The following is a 20,314-nucleotide window of genomic DNA, read 5'->3' on the forward strand; positions in this document are numbered from 1 at the left end:
GGTTCAGTCAACATAGGAAGAAGAAGAAAAATAAAGATGGTAAGAAGAACAAGAAAACTAACCCCTTTTCCTTAACTTTGGTTCAAGCTTTTTGTAAAATCTTCAATGATGCTCTAATTTCTAGAGAGAAAAGAGTGCTTTGAGAGAGATGAGTGTGTGCTGAAAAATAAATCAAATAGAGTAAGAGAGAGGGAAGGTTTGGTTGGGGTCTTGGGGTGGTGAGGTTAAATGTTGAGTTAGGTTAGATTTCTTTTCAATAAGGAGATATGATAACATGGGAAAATAATAATGGTTGTTTTTCTTCAAATTTTATTGGGTAAGGATTTCCCACTAAAGCACTCTACATAACCAGTCACACATGCCTCAAAAGTGCCCTTAATTTAAATTTTATTAATCCTCAAATAAGCTTGAACATAAGGTCAAAAAGGCATTTAGCATAGTGTATAGTTTTGATTAATTTTTCTTAGTGAGAAAAATCAATTTATATAAAATGTGACATTACCAAACATATCATATTTTATTATTAAAATAACCTATAGTTATTTTTTTTTTAAGTTTATGCTCAAACTTAGTTTTGCCATAATTACTCCATCAAGAATATTTTATCCGAGATTTTTACCCGATTAGGGTTTTTGACCCGGTCCACGACCAAAGGTCTCAATTTCTATAAAAAAAAACTGCACTTAACACAATATGGCTAGCATTCAAACATCATAGACTTCTTGTAACATAAAATGTTCCCCTGAAATAATACATAATACAGGGAATTAAATACCCGAACTAGGATTTACCTGGTGCCCTAAACGCGGGGCGTTACAAATATGTTGTGATTTTTAAATATTTGGAGTAATTATTATTATGTGTATTTATATATTCTTGATCCACTGAATATTTTTCTATAATTATAATAGTTGTCTAGGATTATATATATATATGTGTGTTCACTCTTAATGGTGATTAATTTTTTTCCCGATGGATGAGTTGTCAATTAATAACCATTGGATTAAGATCCAATGGTCCACATTTAAAGATGTTAATTAATGCTATCTTTGACTTTTTCAAACTTGGTAATGGGCTACCTGCTGACATGGTGGTCACCTTTTAATTTAATTAAATAATTAAAAAAATCATTATTTAAGATTCATTCTAAGATTTCATATCTCCATTCCTTTCATTCATTGTTCATTCTATGTTCTTTCCAGATTCATTCCTTATGCATTAATGACTTTTATCTTCCCAACTACAATTAGTTGGCTAATTAATGATGCATATTTTGAAATTTACATAATTATATATATTTTTATATAAAATGTACTCATCTTTAAAAACTTGTTTATTGAAAAAGCTCCAATTTTTGAAAGTGTTTTCAAGTAAGATTTCTAAGTCATTTTCGAAAATTACTAGTAGATTTTCTATTTTTTTCAAAAAAATTGCAACTTATTTTTTTTTTTTTTGTAATGTAGGATTTGAAATTCACATAGATGAGTAAATCTTATTTCTCTTGAAAAACTTGTTTAGTAAAATCCCACAAGAATTTTTTTTTTAAAGTGTTTGATGAAAAGGCTGCAGATTTTTCATGGTGTTCCTTGTAAGATTTTCAATCACTTTTGTACTTTCTTTATTTTTACAAACAAATTATCATTTTTTTCTCCCATTGTAAAATTTGAAATTATTCAAACTTCTTAGATATCAACTATTAGGGTTATAAACTTACATTGAAGGTTATAGGGATTTAAAATTTTCTAATTTTTTAAATTTTTCTTTAAAACATTATTATTACAAATTATTTTGCAGTTCATTTTTCTTCAATAAACTAAAAATGTGAGGAATTTTAAAGTTTTAAAAATTTCATCATGTAAATTTTTCAAACATATTATTATTTTTCAAAAATATTTCTTACAGAGTGATAATCTTCATCAAAAAAAATTTTGTGTAGAAATTCGTGATTGAATCGGAAATGGAATGGAGGACAGTAATTGAACATGAGTTGAAAAAGTTGAGAGATGAAATACACTCTATTAAACTGGATTTACCAGCCAAGGATAAAATTCCATGTAAATATGAGAAGAAAAAAAAATTGACATGTGAATCCATTAGCGAAAAAGCCTCACCATCACTATTTTTTTAAAAACATGTTATTAGCCAAGATGATGTTGTGTTCTTTGAACATTTTAAAGTCGGTAATAATTTAAGACCGAAAGATAGGGAAGTGTTAGAATACATTTTCTCAAACTCTGATCAATTGTAAGCTTTTCTATCTTAATGTATATATTTTTTTGTCATTTTTTCAATATATTTTAATATCTATTATTGTATCTATCATAGGGAAATTATAGTTGAAAGTGAGTTTAGTTTTCTACAATGGTCCGACTTCTGCTATCTTGGACCTAAAACGAAGTTGGAGATTGAGGTAATTCATTTGTATATATTAATAATTTTAGTATGATCGTTATAATTTTTTTTGGTAAATACAGATTGTTACTATGGTTTCTTCATTCTTGACCGAGGATGAGAGGTTGAAGAAGGGTAAAGAGTGTAAGGATTGATATCTTCCTGCTCGAAATATGGTGAGTTTTTTTGTTGTTGTTCTTTTTTGTCAAAACATATTTCATGTTTGTGAAGCTAATTTTCTTTTTAAAATTATGACAATAGAAATACTTACCACCCAACTCCTACTCCAATTTACCACTACATCAAATTTGGAGAAAAATGCCTTACTAACAAAGATTTACGGACCCCCTCGAACATTGCAATGAAGTATAATTCTAATGGTTTATGTTGAATATATTTTTAAGCATCTATTTATTATGTAATTTCTAACAACAATTATATATGTAGATTTATATTTCTATGTTGCTTGTAAGACACTTCATTCTTGCACGGGTGATAGTGAAAGAAAAAAAGTAGAAGTTTGGGACTCACTTGCTAATGAAAAGAATCCTATTGTTGATGCTCATAATCTCATCAAGAGAAAATATGAGGCCGAGGCAAGGCCCTTGGGCCACCGTCGTCTTGGGAAGCCATAGCACCATCACGACACGAGTCTAGGTTTGTTCCTCGTGGAGTCGATGCCAGGTGGCCCACATTGGCAAGGCATAGGTGCCAAGGCTCAGTATCCTCGCGAGGCCCATCTCGTCCATGCACCTCACCTCGGCCATACGCGAGGCCCCTCACGCACCTGCACCTCGCCCATACGCGAGGCCCATCTCACCCATGCACCTCGCCCGTGGCCTCGCCTCGCCATCTTGGCTCAAGTGGCCTCGCTCCGGAGTGGCCTCGCCCGTAGCCCCGCCTCGCCGTCTTGGCTCAAGTAGCCTCGCTTCGGAGTGGCCTCGCCCGTGGCCCCGCCTCACCATCTTGGCCCAAGTGGCCTCGCCCGTGGCCCCGCCTCGCCACCCTGGCTCAAGTGGCCTCGCTCCGGAGTGACCTCGCCCGTGGCCCCGCCTCGCCATCTCGCCCCTGGCCACGCGTGGGGAGGAGGGCCTCGCAAAGGAATGTGAGCCACGCCACCTGGTAACCACGTGAGCGGAGCCATGCACCAAGGGAGCCGCGCCGCCAAGGGAGTCGCACCACCAAGGGGGTCTCTAGGAGGGCGTCTCGCTACCCATCCTTAAACATCCGTCAAGGCCACATGCCTATCAACCAGACTCGTGAGTGATCTCGGAAGGCTTCAGGCATCTCATGCCAAGGATCCAAGATCTCCACATCACGCCGGGACCATAACACATACCCACGGTCCCATTCCTTACACCTTGAGACCCCTATGCTTAGAGGCTCCAGTACGAGTCGAATGGGACATACTTGTACGACCTAGTACTGAGTACGGATACCAGTGCCAGTGATACTGCTGGGGTAAGAGTCATGGTTCGTACGTCTACGGCTAAAGGTCAGAACCGACACCACTACGTCCTGTGCCACTACGCCTGCCACCACTCATCAGATATGGGTACAGACAAGTAGTGGAGGCATTCTCCTGACATCTGCTCATGTGCTGGATGTACGACCATAACCTCTGAAGCCACTCCCCTGACATAGTACTTATGTACCCCATGGTCTCCTGGACCACTATGTATCTAAGGCCATTAAAGCCTACTATAAAATGAACTCTAAGACCACCTGAAAGGGGGTTGGAAGCTTTACTGTAGCAAAGGCTTGAGAGTTAATGAAAGATTGATTGATTTCTCCATTGTTATCCTGTCATAATTCTTGAGTTATTGCTTTGATTTCTATAGCTTTTCTATTGACGATCCTGACTTGATAATTTCTTCCAACTCAACTTGGTTGACGAGTTCTCACCGTCAACAGTTTGGCGCCGTCTGTGGGAACGTTAGTTTCAAGCTACTGTTCCACCATTGTTTCCGGCAAGAAGAAGATGCCAAGACGTTCAAAGAGACTGAGGGAGCCACGGGAGGTAAAGGTTCACCTGACCGGAGTCCAGCTGAAGGCCTCCATGAAGGACGCTCCTCCCCCCAGAGACGTAGAGCCCCCTAAGGACCCTGAAGGTCACGGAGGTGATAGAGTGGCCTCGTCACCGGCCGCTCCACCTGGAGAAAGTCCTCCAAAAGCACCACCGGGAAATGCTACTGAGTTCCCTCCTCCAAAACCACAGCAAGTACCGAACTCTGGTCGGCAGGACCCAGGCCCTTCTACCTGTAGGCATGATAAGCACCCTCGGGTCCATTCCGTGTGCTCGAGTTCGAAATCTCGGTTTTATGAAGAGGAAATACGCGAGCTCCACCATAAGAACCAAAGGTTAGAAACCACCTTGGAGAACATGCAAGAGGTCCTGAACGGCCTGTTGCAGGGTAAGTCGAGCATGACCTTGCCTAAGGGGAAGGAGAAGGGCAAGGATGGGGTGGAGACCACTGTACCAGTAGATGATGGGAGGACCCGACATTCAACCAGTAACACCCCCCGAGCGAAGCCACGTGAGCACCCCGAACCGCCTAAGCAGGCCCAGAAACCAGCGCCGAGGACCAACGCTGCCCCTCGCAATGAGGACGAGATCACCTCTAAAAGAGCACCCTCAGACTTGCGGGAGGAGCTCAATAGGAAGAGGGCGGGCAAAGGGACCACGCCCCCGGTGGCGCCTCGAGAAGGCAAGGGAAAGGCGGATCTTAGCCCGTCCGCTTTGAGGGACACTCTCAGCAAGAGGAGGCAGGACCTGGACATGGAGATGAGGAGCCTGCGGAGCAAGATCATCACCGCATCAGGCGGCCAGGCCTTTCAGGAGGACTTTGACCATGAGTTGCCTTTTGTGAGAGAAATTCAGGCGATCCGGCTCCCTGCCAACTTTAAGGAGCCCAATATGACCCCCTACGAAGGGAGCACGGATCCGAAGTACCACCTGGATGCGTTTAATGATCTGATGAAACTGAGGGGGATTGGAAGTGGTGCCAGGTGCCATTGCTTCGCTGTTACTCTGAAAGGACCCGCCTACAAATGGTTCAAAAGATTAAGGCCGGGGTCCATCAGATCCTGGCAGCAGTTTTCTAACGAATTCCTCCAACAGCACCATGTCGTGCGGGACTGCACGATGCCAGGTACTAGCCTGGCCAACGTGAAGCAAGGGGAGAATGAGAGCCTGAAGAGCTACATTCACCGGTTCAATATGGAGGCCGCAAAAGTGGGGAGCCTAACGCGCCGAGAGTTAAAAATGGCCATTACCGCTGGAGTTCTCCCAGGAAACAAGTTGTGGGACAACATGTTGAAGAGGGAAGTCACCGACTTAGATGACTTCTATGAGAGAGCGCAGAAGTACATCCACGTGGAGGATGGCCACACAAACCTGAAGGCAGGAAAGGAGGAGCTCCACGCGAAGCCCCCAACTAACGACGGGTCGAATGTAGCAAAGAAGAAAAGGGCATACGATGGATCAAGAGATGACCACCAGAGGAAAACCAAACATTGGAATGATCACAGGCAAGCGGCTTACACTTACTACACAGACCTCACAGATACCAGGGAGCACATTTTCCTCACCAATGAAGATCGAGTTCCTTTCAAAAGGCCCCCACCAATGAGAAAGGACTGGTCCAAAAGGGACCCTAGTAGATACTGTCAGTACCACAAGGATACCGGTCATACCACGGCAGAGTGTATCCATTTGAAGGAAGAAATTGAGGAACTCATCCGCAGGGGACATTTGGGCAGGTATGTGCGCAAGGATAACCAGAGGCCAGAAGGAGAGTGTCCCCGCCGCGGGCACGTGAGGTGGCCCCAGAAGTGCAAGGAGAGGTCAGGACCATCTTTGGAGGACCAGGATTCGGAGACGATTCTAGGAAAGGGCGAGACAGGTATGCCAAGGAGGCCCGACAAAGTCCACCACATTGCATTTTAAGTTTGGAGCAACGCCCCCCGAAGAGCTTCAAGGGCGAGAATGACTCAATAACTGTCACTGAAGAAGATTCGCAGGGGGTGCACTTTCCTCATAACGACCCCCTGGTGCTAACCGCCCAGCTAGCTAACATGAGGGTACATCGGGTCATGGTGGATAACGGGAGCTCCGTGGACATCTTGTACCGACAGGCGCTGGAAAAGATGGGATTGAGCCTCCGTCACCTAAAGCCTTGCACTACGACTTTGTATGGGTTTACGGGAGACTCGATGCAACCCCTGGGGACAATCGAATTGGCCCTCACCATGGGGGAGCAACCCAGGAAAACCACCATAATGGCTAACTTCGTCGTGGTAGATTGCACCTCAGCCTTCAATGCGGTATTAGGGAGACCCTCTCTGAGAGAATTGAAGGTGATAACTTATGTGTATCACCTAGCCATGAAATTCCCTACCCCTGGGGGAGTAGCATGTGTGAAAGGGGAGCAGAAGGAAGCGAGGGAATGCTACAACATGTCCCTCCACGCAGCCACCAAACCATCCATGCCAATGACGATGGCTGTGCATGAAGGAGCGACCCACAAAAGTTAGATCCGCACAAGATTGGACCCACAGGTTACGGAGCCTCTCGAGAAGTGCTACCAACAAGACTTCGGCTCTTAGTGCCAAAAGAACCTATGTTTAGCTTGTTCTTCGTTATTTTAGCTTAAGTAAGAATCAAAGAGGCTACCCCAGGTAGCCTCCCAGTTAGATGTAACCCCCCTTTTTTATTTACAAAGTTAGATGTAAACCGTGTGCTATGAATGAAACCGTTTGCTACTTCCCGTGTTTACTCTCTTCACTGCACAAGCATCAGCCAAAGTGCCTCCCGAAATAAATTTCACCAAGCACTTCGAGGGCAGGACAGGGGGCAAGAACACGCAGCCAACAAAAAGGCTCCTAAAAAGGGACCCTCTAACGGAGGATCCTAAAAAGGACCCCTTGCCCTCCTAAAAACGAGGCCCCTAAAAAGGACCCTCTACCAAGAGGACCCCTGGCCTTTCTAAAAAGGAGGCCCCTAAAAAAAAAGAAGGGACCCTCTACAAATAGGATCCCAAAAAGGCCCCTCCATTAAGAGAAAGTGACCCAAAAACAAAGGGACCCCCTATACTAGGGTCTTAAACGAAGTCCGTACAGGGCATCCCTTGGGATCACGAGGATTAGCTACCCTTGTGAACACCAAGGGAGGCCATAGGGACTTACAAAAAAAAAAAATATGGTAACGATGATAATAAGTCTAGAGCGGCCACCAAGCCATCTAGCCAATAATAAGTCTATCCATTATGTGGTAACGACAATAATAAGTCTAGAGCGGCCACCAAGCCGCCTAGCCAAAAAGGGTCCCAAAGGAGACCCTTGCAAAAATAGTACTATGAATAACGACGAGAAGGACGCTTCTCGCAAAGAAATAATAAGCACGCGCAAGAAAAACATAAAAGGATAACTAGGACCCAAGGGGTCAAAATATCCTTATAGAAGCAACCAAGAGGCACCAAAAGAGGTCCCAGTGAACCCTCTTGCATGGGCTCCAAAGGACCTCCAGCCTGGTAGATAAAAGAAGGGAACCAACCATACCCCATCATGCAGGCTTAAAAGGGCATCAAATGCAGTAGGACAGGAAATAAACAGCAACACATATATTTATACATTAAAAAAAAAAAAAAAGAGTTCTTGAGATAGTACAAGAATTACCAAAAGAAAAGTAGCAGTGATAATGGTATTACAAAGTTAAAAAAAAAAGGCAAGACTACTTCAAGGCCTCCTATAGTGGGCACTCCACAAGGCCTCTCGGGCAATGGCCTGTTCACCAAAAGAGGAGAAGTCAAAGTTAGGGTCCTGCCTCCACACATTGTAAAGAGCACGATCTATAGACCTGCGCTCGGTGATGACCCTCTCCGCCTCCAAGGAAGCCCTCGCCGCCTCCAAGGAAGCCCTCTCCGCCTCCAAGGAAGCGTTCTTCTCCTGCGCCGACTGTAGTTCGGCCCTAAGGGGCTCGGCTTCGATCTCCAATTGGGAAACCCTCTGTTGCGACGCATCTGCAGTAGTTTTGACCCCCTGGAGCTCACGCTCCAAGCGTCTAGCCTTGCCCTTTAGCTCCTTGATCTTGGCCTTCGCTTTCTCCCTCTTTGAGAGCAAGTTGGCAGACTTAGTCCGGGCCTTTGACAACTTGACCTTGGTTTCATTAAGCTCATTTTCAAGCTCCTGGACCCGAGCTATAAGACAGTCCCTCTCAGCAGTAGATGCGGAGAGGGTGCTGGACGTGTCGGCATACCGAAGAGACACAGTGTAGATCTGCACAAAAAAGTCAATGGCGTCAGCAATAAGTAACAAAAAGAAAAACACATGTACATCTATACATAATACTAATCGACGCAAGGTCCAAGAACTCACCCAGGCCGCGGCGCGCCTTAGGGTGTCCCCAAGGTCTGGTTGAGCCACATTCCCTAGACCTCTCCAGTCGGAGACAGGGAGGCCCGAGGCAATATGAATGTAGCGCTGGGCATAAGACGATGCCATCCTAGTCACCCAAGGCTCCGCCTCCGTACTGGGAGCATCTTGTTGGACAGGGACGGACGACCCGCTCGCCGAAGCAGGAGGGGGCGCAGGGAAGGAGAAAAACTGAGACCCTGGTAGATTAGAGGGGGCTCCGCGAGGTTGACGAAATCAGCCCCCGGTAAGCCAATATCATGGGGAACCTGAGGGAAGGCGTCACAGCCATCAAGGCCAAGGGGAGCGTAACATCCCGCTGCGGCCTGCGGGTCCAGAGATTGAAAGGCCATGTCTTGGTCATAGGAGCCATAGGGGGGGCATCCCCCGAGGGACAGGGGGCGCTGATGAGATCCCCCACATTCAAGGGGGGCATCCCCTGGCTCCCCCTCGGCCTCACCATCGTGTGGGAACGGCCCAGCCGGCGCAGCCGTAGTCTTCTTAGACCCAGTAACTGACCACAAGAGCTTGGGGTCAGAGACCGGGGACAGTTGGTGGCGGTTGAGGTTCGCCACAATAAATAGGAACGCCGCCTTCTTCAGGGCGGAGTCTGCATCAATGAGGTTGTTTATAGTCACCGCCTCTGGCCCAATGACCGAAGGATCAGCAAATTGCTCTACATGATCCACGCCAATGTCAGTACAAGCAAGAGTACGAAACAGTAAGTTCTAATAAGAAGAAAAGAAAGACCAGGGCACTTACTAGGGCCGGCGCGAAAGTCCTCACGAACAGAGAGAGGGCCCTCTACCCAGAAAAAGTCTTGTTTCCAAGACCCTGTGTTGGACACTGAGCCCTCTATCAAGGGGAGCTCGTTGTTGGCGTTCTGCAGGTAGTAGAAGCCCTTGGACTTGTGCACAGCCATGAGGTTGTACAGGGAATGCACCTCTTGCGCCGTCGGGGCGCGTTCGACCTTTTCCTTGAACCAAATGAAAAGGAAACTTAGAGTCAACCAACTGTTGGGTGATAGTTAAAGAGGGGCCAAGTCGAAGTAGTTGAGAACCGCCACGAAAAATGGGTGCAAAGGAATGGTACCACCCGCCTTCAAAATATGCTCACTCAAAGCCACATGACCCTTCCTAGGGTGGTCGGCCCGGCATGCCTCCTGAGGAGCATATAGGGTGTATTCTGGAGCAACGCGGTAGTGCTTCACGATCTCCTTCAATTTGTTCGGAGACACATGTGACACCAGGCTGGACGCCAATAAAGGGGCGTCGTCCTCTTCCTAGACGGACACCTGTCTGCGTGCTTTCGACATATCTGCAAAATCAAAAGAAAGATGTGAGGAAGTGGCAGAACACTTAACCCTCCATTTTTTCTTCCTAGCAAGGTTTTTCCATCGAGGGAGCGATGGCGGAAGCACTAAGCTGGGATAAACTGAGACTAGGGGCTGGGGAGAGGAGCTAGCAGCCCCATGACCGTCATCAGGCGAGGAGGGAGTGGGAGGTTCTGGCGGAATGTGTCCCTCCATAAATTCTAACTCTCACTGCAATTCAAAAAGGGTCGTCCTAAGACGCACTATATGGTCACTAAGGTCCAGGGGTGAAGGTCCTCCATCTCCTCTCGACACCGAGTCAATTTCGCTCTCCACCACCCAAATTTTATGCCTAAGTTCGGCCATGCACTGAAGGTGGCGGATGCGGGCTTGCCTTAAGGAGTCATAGTCCTGGTGAGGGTTGCCCTCAGGGGACTCTGAGTCTGAGGACAGGTCAATAAACTCAGCCCTTGGGGGTATGTCGGACGGACCATCACTGGCCATGAAACCACGTCCCAACAGCAAAAAGGGGTTCACGTGTAAACGAGGGAAAGGCTACAAAACAAAAAGGAATGGGCTTAATATCTCTAGATGCAAGCGCCCTAAATGGCCCACTACAGGATATATAAAAAAAAAAAGGGAGGAGGGGCGTGCATATGGTCAAACTCACTACAAGATTAGGCTAAGGTACCCCATCCCAAGTACTGCAAGTTTGGACCCGATAAATAAATAAATAAATAAAAGGGAGAAGGAAAGAAAATATACCTCAAGCGATTAAGAGAGCGAAGTTGGGGTCCAAAGGAGGTCGGGGAGCGAAAAGCACTAAAGAGTCGAAAATGCGCGTCTACAAGAATGGACCAGAAAGATGTGTTAGTCATAAAATAGACACACCAAGAAATTAGCTCATACAAAATATATATATATATATAACAAATAAAAGGAACTATGGTGAAAATGAGGTTGTGAGGGATTGAACCCCTCACCTCTTGAAAAAAGAAGGGCTCTCCAAACCAATAAGCCAAAGGAGTAAGATGAAAATATTAGGCCATGCATGAGGGCCTATTTATAGGAGTCGAAGTGAATAGTCTACAAGAGCACCTAAAGGTACTCTCCTAGACTGGGGGGCAAGTGTTGATGCTCATAATCTCATCAAGAGAAAATATGAGGCCGAGGCAAGGCCCTTGGGCCACCGTCGTCTCGGGAAGCCATCACACCATCACGACACGAGTCTGGGTTTGTTCCTCGTGGAACGATGCCAGGTGGCCCACATTGGCAAGGCATAGGTGCCAAGGCTCAGTAGCCTCGCGAGGCCCATCTCGCCCATGCACCTCACCTCGGCCATACGCGAGGCCCCTCACGCACCTGCACCTCACCCATACGCGAGGCCCATCTCGCCCATGCACCTCGCCCGTGGCCCCGCCTCGCCATCTAGGCCCGCACCCCAGAGTGGCCTCGCCCGTGGCCCCGCCTCACCATCTAGGCTCAAGTGGCCTCGCCCGTAGCCCCGCCTCGCCATCTTGGCTCAAGTGGCCTCGCTCCGGAGTGGCCTCGCCCGTGGCCCTGCCTCGCCATCCTGGCTCAAGTGGCCTCACTCCGGAGTGGCCTCGCCCGTGGCCCCGCCTCGCCATCCTGGCTCAAGTGGCCTCGCTCCGAAGTGGCCTCGCCCGTGGCCCCGCCTCGCCATCCTGGCTCAAGTGGCCTCGCCCGTGGCCCCACCTCGCCATCTTGGCTCAAGTGGCCTTGCTCCGGAGTGGCCTCGCCCATGGCCCCGCCTCGCCTTCCTGGCTCAAGTGGCCTCGCTCCGGAGTGACCTCGCCCGTGGCCCCGCCTCGCCATCTTGGCTCAAGTTGCCTCGCCTGTGGCCCCGCCTCGCCATCTCGCCCCTGGCCACGCGTGGGGAGGAGGGCCTCGCGAAGGAATGTGAGCCACGCCACCTGGTAACCACGTGAGCAGAGCCATGCACCAAGGGAGCCGCGCCGCCAAGGGAGCCGCACCACCAAGGGGGTCTCTAGGAGGGCGTCTCGCTACCCATCCTTAAACATCCGTCAAGGCCACATGCCTATCAACCAGACTCGTGAGTGATCTCAGAAGGCTTCAGGCATCTCGTGCCAAGGATCCAAGATCTCCACCTCACGCCGGGACCATAACACATACCCAGGGTCCCATTCCTTACACCTTGAGACCCCTATGCTTAGAGGCTCCAGTACGAGTCGAATGGGACATACTTGTACGACCTAGTACTGAGTACGGATACCAGTGCCAGTGATACTGCTGGGGTAAGAGTCATGGTTCGTACGTCTACGGCCAAAGGTCAGAACCGACACCACTACCTCCTGCGCCACTATGCCTGCCACCACTCATCAGATATGGGTACAGACAAGTAGTGGAGGCATTCTCCTGACATCTGCTCCTGTGCTGGATGTACGACCACAACCTCTGAAGCCACTCCCCTGACATAGTAGTTATGTACCCCATGGTCTCCTGGACCACTATGTATCTAAGGCCATTAGAGCCTACTATAAAATGAACTCTAAGACCACCTGAAAGGGGGTTGGAAGCTTTACTATAGCAAAGGCTTGAGAGTTAATGAAAGATTGATTGATTTCTCCATTGTTATCCTGTCATAATTCTTGAATTATTGCTTTGATTTCTATAGCTTTTTTATTGACGATCCTGACTTGATAATTTCTTCCAACTCAACTTGGTTGACGAGTTCTCACCGTCAACGCCTATATTACAGTCATCTAAGGTTGTTGACATTGTAAGTTTTTATTGGTTGAATATATTACTTTTTTATAAATTTTAAATTTATAAATTCTGATGTTAGAGTGCAAATGCAACTACGCAATCTAGATTTGTTCTTGGAGAATCAGATCAAAAGGAAACCTGGTAGTTTCAACTTTGCTAGTTTTGGTATAGTTCGTGGTGGAAATTTCCCTAGATAACCAAATTTGTACGATTGTGGAGCCTTTGTCATCTTATTTATGATATATAGTTGTAAGCTCGATTCGCGGTCTTTTGTGGTAAGTAGATTTCATACTAAATTTTTATTTTATTTTGTTCTTATCATACTATACTTGAGTAAAAAAAAATTCACTATTGTAGTTCGTCTCTAATGAAGAAAAGTGTCACATAGCTTCGTGGATTGCATGCTCAAATTTCAACAAGAATAGAGAAAAATTATTGAAAGATGGTCGAGAGTTCATTTCAAGCAGAGGAGTATAGTACTAGGGACAATGATCTTTGTCGTAATTTTGTTATTCTCAATCAAGTTTTGTAAAAGAAAGAAATTTTTATTATTTTTTATCAATTTTGAGAAATTAGAAGATGATCAATATTTGGGAGGATTTGAATAGTTTACTTCTGAATTAATAATTTATTAACAAGATTAAAACACACACATTAAATTTTATCATTTTCTCAATCAGTGTTAATGTTTATTGGAAGTTTCAAATGGTAGTTGTAGACATTAATATCATATTTATTAAATAAAAATAATTTTGTATATGTTAATTTCAAATTTAATGATTAATATATCAACCAATCAGAATTTTGAGCATGATGTTAGGGAATTGGAATGGATTTATGGAGACATGGATTTAATGAAATTAGTTAGCATGATCTTAATTGTACACGTTGTTTATGAGAAATGATTAATAACTCAACCAATCATAAATAGAGCATGATGTTAGGGTATTGGAATGGATTTATAAATACATACATTTAATGCAATTAGGTGGCATTTTCTAAATTAATTGCTCACATTTTTTGAGAGAAATTGTAATAAAATATATATATATATATATATTACACAAACTAACTCAACCAAATATTTTTATCTATAAAAAAAATTAAATATATTTCGAAATTAAGTTTTAAATTTAAATTAAAAACCAATGCATAGTAACTAAACTAGTTAATAACAACTTAATCATTTAGTTTAATGGTATAATTATGCATAATCAACCTAACCAATAACAAAATTATTGTGTTATTTTATGGAATTGAAATGTGTTCATTTTATGTTTGGAGAAGTGTAACTAATCAAAAATTGGAGCATGATTTTAGGGATATGGAATAGCCCATTAATTGCTATATTTCCATAATTATTACCCATCTTATTTATTAATTTAACAAAAACAATTCAGGTATTGGTTCAAAATGGAATTTCATTTTTATTTTTTCAAAAAATTAGATATTTTAAATGTCATAATTTCGAAATTATTTGGTTTTTAACACTATATATAACTCATTTTATCTTATATACACTGTTATCATTTGTAGGCAAACGTAAACTTTGTTTTTAGGTAGAGTTTGAAATCATTTTATATTTTTAAGAATGTGTCCATTTACTCAATATTATGATGACTTAGGAGAAAAAGAAGTTAAAGAGATTGTGTTGATTGCTACACATTTGTTTTATTATCTTGGAGTGAGTTTTGGATCCGACAATCGCGAAGCATTATTTGAGAAAATGAAGAAACTATTTGAAGAGGAACAAACAAAAGTTGACGAGCACTTGAAAAATATGGATGTGCTCTTGAGAATGATGGAAAAGTAGAAGAGAGCGTAAGGAAAGTGTTTGTTTGTCTATCTACGATTGTACTTTATAGATTTTTATTTTTATGTTTGATTGAACTAATGAAATTTTACTTTTTATTATATAATGGTTTAATTTACAACATTCATATGATCCTTGTAAACATAAAATATAAATAGCTTTCATATAATTCTTAGTAAAAAAATAAACCATGAGATACCATAAATAAATAGATAAAAATAACACTTATTCTGCATCACAAATTGCACCAATAAGATTATTAATAGCATTTTCCAAATCCAAAAGCTAGATGCAAGTTTCAAATTTTAATCATTTATCGAGACAATCATGCATATCTTTAGTTCTTCTACGCAAGTATTTTGCTTTCATGAGAATGTTGTAGAAACCCTTCGAGTTTGGAAAGGTTTTGGTAGAAGAAGGGATGTTATCTACCTGTTCATCATCGTTTCGTTCAAGCTCCTTATAATATTCATTCGAATCCGTACATATTGTTGGTGAACCGTTGATATTTTTAATTAATTGGACAACATCTATTTTCCTCGTCAGTGTTGCTTGATTCAACATCAAAAAAGCCTTCCAAAAACTCCATATCGAGTAATGCTTGAGGCCATTTTCTAAGTACATGAAAATGTTGTTCTTCCCTAACCTGATTGATTGTATTGCTACTTTCGCCGTCAACAACAATGTCTTTGTCTGGTTCACGTGAGATAATGTCTTCATATTCAACCTCATTCTCTGCATCTTTGACTTCATAGTTGGATTCACTTTTTGTTTCATGATTACCACTATCTTCATCAACCCTTCTAGGCTCCATAGTAATCTCCATCTTGGAAATTATACTATTTTTTGTGTTATATTTAAAATTTGATGAGAAAAATAAAAAGCATTTATGAAAGGTGGTTAGGAATATGAATAACTATCTTTTAAAAAGTTATACATAATTATTAAAAAGACACTTGTTCAACTTCCAACCATTGTATTTTTTCGAAATGGGAAGAATGGGAAGTGAACGTGTATATTTTTAATAATTATGTATAATTTTTATTAATTAATTTTTAAAAAATACAATGGTAAACTGAATAGTTTCTTTTGTTTAATGGGAAGTTGAACAATTGTCTTTTCAAAAATTATGCATAATTTTTATTAAATAATTTCGAAAAAATACATTGGTAAATTGGAAGTTGAATATGTGTCTTTTTATCAATTATGTATAGTTTTTATTAAATAATTTTGAAAAAAATACAATGGTAAATTGAATTGTTTCTTTAATGGGAAATTGAACAAGAGTCTTTTCAATAATTATGTATAGATTTTTAAATTAATTTCAAAATAATAGAAAATTAAATTTGAACAAGTGTCTTTTTAATAATTATGTATAAATGTTTAAAAAAATGAATTAAATAAAAATTGAAACATAAAATAATATTAAATTAATAGGGCGAAAATTAATGTAAATTTGTTTAAAATTTATTATGAAATTTGAAATTAATAATTTTTAATTGAAAACTTGTCTTTTGAATAATTCATAGAGTGTAATAAATGTATACAAATATTGAATTAACTTTGATTCTATGTCTAGGCTCTTTGAACATAATAAATTTTGTTTAATTATATTTTGAAATTATATAATTATTAACTTTTTTTTAATTGTTATTGTGAAGATGAATAGGTGTCTTGATAAATTAATAAACATGTGATGTAACAAATGTGTAGAAATTTATGAGAATAAATTCATTTTTTGAAAACACAATTTTTTTTAATTTATATTAAAAAATTTGAAAAAAATAATAGGGAGTCTCAATAGGTGTTACTCATATTAATTTGATAAGATGCCATCATTATTAACTACACTGTTGAATTATAAGTTTTAAAATTATTTATAAATAATCTATTACATGCAAAACAAGGTTGAGAAAGAGAAGGAAAAATGAAAGACATGAACAAAAAGGATAAAGGGAATTAGAAAATGGAAGACCTGAAGAAAAATGGGAAAATGAAGCAAAAGAATGAGGGGTGTACTACAGATGATGTATCCCACACGTCGAAGGAACCAAAGTGTTTGGAAACCAATGTTCCAAAAAAAAAAGATGTCGAACAACTTATAATACAATTCGAAAATAGGAGGTACAATATAAACACTCGTCTTCTTTGCATTAGTAGTAAAATATATACCATTCAACAACTCTTGTTGTCAGGAAGCATCTCAACTAATCTTAACTGTGTTCTAACCTAGCCCGTGAGCTCCAAATACTCCAAACCGAAACCTGTCAAAGGCTCATCCATGCTCTAGAAAAGGAAGATTACTACATTAGGATTGAACTCGTCAAGCTTGAACGTGATATTACTTTTCAAAAGTGGTGCTTGAAAAATTGGATGAAAGATTGAAGAATGTTGTCTCTTTTTACAATTTTTATTTACATGATTGTACTCTTTCTTTTTTTGTTAAATGTATGTTGAATTTAACATATTATAATGAAATAGAAATTTGAATTTTTTTAATGGTTATAAATATTGTTATTTTGTAATATGTCTATTTCTTTTTTATCTTTATAATTCATTATTAAAAATAAAATAAAAAATTAGTCGGTTTTGTCGAAAGTTAAAAAAGTGATTACTTTTTTTATATAATTTCTTAATATAAATAATGACAATTTTTCGAAAATATTGTTAAAAAATACTTAATTATACATGTTAATAGACTTAATAAAAAATAAAATAAGAATATGAGTAGTCAATGACATTTATGGATTTATTTGTATTTATTACAATTAATATTTATATTTGGTAAATTAATTAATAATAATAATATTTGTAGTATTTCAAAAATGGCAAATAATTAGCATAATTGACTCCTCGTATTTCTCATCAGTTATTATTATTCCTCATGTTTTATCTTCTTTATTATTGCTTCATTATATATATGTGGCTAGAAAAAAAAATTATCATCATAAAGATTGTTCATCATAGAGAAAAAATGGACATAAACAAGATAGAGGAGGTAATTCTTACTAGATCACTTTCAAAATTCAAAGAAAAATTCTTAAGTGGAGAGTTGTACAGTTTCATGGAAGAGATTAAGATACGCCTCAATAGATCACTTAAAGAAAGAATTACAATAAGAAAGGCAATGATGGATCAAGTATTTAGAGAATGGAGTGGAGAAAGCCCCAAAGTACGTGAAATTCGACATATTCAGAATGAATTATTCTGAAAGTTCATCGATGCTTCTGATGAGGAGTACTTGTATTGGACGACTCAAATGTATGATGTTGAACGTGAAATTGTATATCATGATCTTGGCAGATCATGTAATCCAACAATACTCGACAAATCTTTTGGATTTGGAAGATATTGAACAAGCTCAAAAATATTTAGCATTATCTTTTATTGAAGGTTCGGAGAAAGAAGACTTGTTTTGGAGGCAACAACTGTTTGATGTTGAATATGAAATTAATTATCATGAGTCTTTGCTTTTCAATCATATGCATGGTTAAAATAAAAAATAAACATATGTTCTATCTTTATTTTCTTTAGGGAATCAAATGTACTTCATTGGAAGTTGTTTTGTTATTTAATGTTATAATATAAGTATCAATTCCAAAATTTTGTTAATAATTTGTTGGATTTATTAACAATTGTTAAGTACCATTATTTTCAAAATAGCATAGGTTGTTGAATCTTATGTGCTCAAGTGTTTCACTTTCCAATAATATCCATTAATAAAATAACCATATTATCCACTTTCGAATAATATCCAATTCCCTATTAAATGGCCAAAAATTATGTCATTATTAAGTGTGATCGGGCAAAATTTATTCAAAAAAATTGAACAGTCACATGTCTTTGAAACCCTACTTCTTTATATATCGCACACCTTAATTTAAACCTCTACATATCTTATTATTTTAGTAAAAAAATTAACGCAGTTTTTATCATCTCTTTCTACTCTTAGCCATGTCTGATGTAGATCAAGAATACTTGTCTCTAGTAGAATGAATGATTGAGAATCTTCCATCCTTGATGAAGATTGCCGAAACTTTGCCTACCTTACCAATCACCAAGGTTGGAGACGGTACACATTTTGAAGATGGTGGTCGAATTCCTTATCCATTTTCCAGTATATCAAAGACAATGAGAAGGGAACTAACCAAGTTATATGTTGAAAACTTGAAGGAGGAAATAAATAAATGGCAAATTGAACTAGCAAAGATCAAGAGAAGTTGCAAACACATTGAGAAGGTGCCACATGAAGAACACAAAGAGGTAACTATGGAATTTCTTCGTCGTATCAATGAAAACCAAACAAAGAAGACGACGATCGGAGAAGATCACGCCAATAAGAAGAGGAAGGTCAAACATTAGTAGTTTTTTTTTTATTTTTTTAATGGTTTCCACAAGTATTTTATGTTTAATTTTGTTGCTTTTATTTGTATTATTGTACCCTTTCAAATATCTATATTGTCTGGAAAAAGACTATTATTATCTAAAAGGAGAGTTCTTGAATTTTAAGATGTGCAATTATTTTTTATTTTAAATTTCAATATTAATTGTAAACCATAATTGGCATAGCTGAAATTAGGGTTTGGATATGAATAAATTTTACATATTTAATAATAATTTTCGAAATTAGGGTTTAGATAGTTAGTTATTACCTTTGAATATGAAGAGGTGCATTTAAAATTTAACATATATTCAATATTTAATTTTCAAAATAATAATTAGTGTAAACCCTAATTATGCAAATTAATTGAACTCTCCCGATTCTCAAAAATGTTTATTTTTAAAAAAGAAACATTTATTCTCTCTAATATTTTGTTGTAGCCAAAATATGAGTATATAAAAATATTAATTTAATAAATTTTAATTTAATACTAAGATTTTGATAGTTGGTTAGATTGTTTGAATTTGAAAAGGTGCATTTAATATTTATGATATATTCAATATTTTATTGTTCAATCAAAATAATTAGTGCAAACCCTAATTATGTAAATTAGTTAAACTTTATCAATTCTTAAAACTATATTTTTTTAAAAATAATAATTATTCTCTCTAATATTTTTTTGTGGCCGAAATATGGGTATATAAAAATATTAATTTAATTTTTTATTTAATACTTGTTATCCCAAAAATTAGACATGGATGACATGGCAGACATTAAATACACGTGGCTGACATCTGGAAAAATTCATGCTCGACTATCGACCAGGAATACATCTATTGACGCCACTATCAATCACTATATACGACCAGGCTGGTCGTATACACGCTATACACGGAAGAAATCTTAGGCAGTTATGATTGAATCCGAAATTATCTCCCATGATTTCCTGAGTATCCGATTATTTAGGAAAGAATATCTGTAACAAATTAATGTAAATCTTCCCTGAGCTTATAAATAGAAGAAGAGAGCTCAAGGGAAGGGACTTTTCTTTTGGCTAGCGAATTATTTGAGATAAGGGAGATTACCCTAGAATAATTGTATTTTCTTCTTCAAAGGTTAGTGAAACTCATTGAACCCTAGTTCTTTGATCACCCATTTGAATCTCATATCAATAACAATTCAAGTGGACGTAGGTTATTACCAGATTCTGGGGCCGAACCACTATAAACTCTTGTGTTCTTTATTGTTTCGTCATCAT

Source organism: Humulus lupulus, chromosome 9, assembly GCF_963169125.1.
Source record: "Humulus lupulus chromosome 9, drHumLupu1.1, whole genome shotgun sequence".
NCBI lineage: Eukaryota > Viridiplantae > Streptophyta > Magnoliopsida > Rosales > Cannabaceae > Humulus > Humulus lupulus.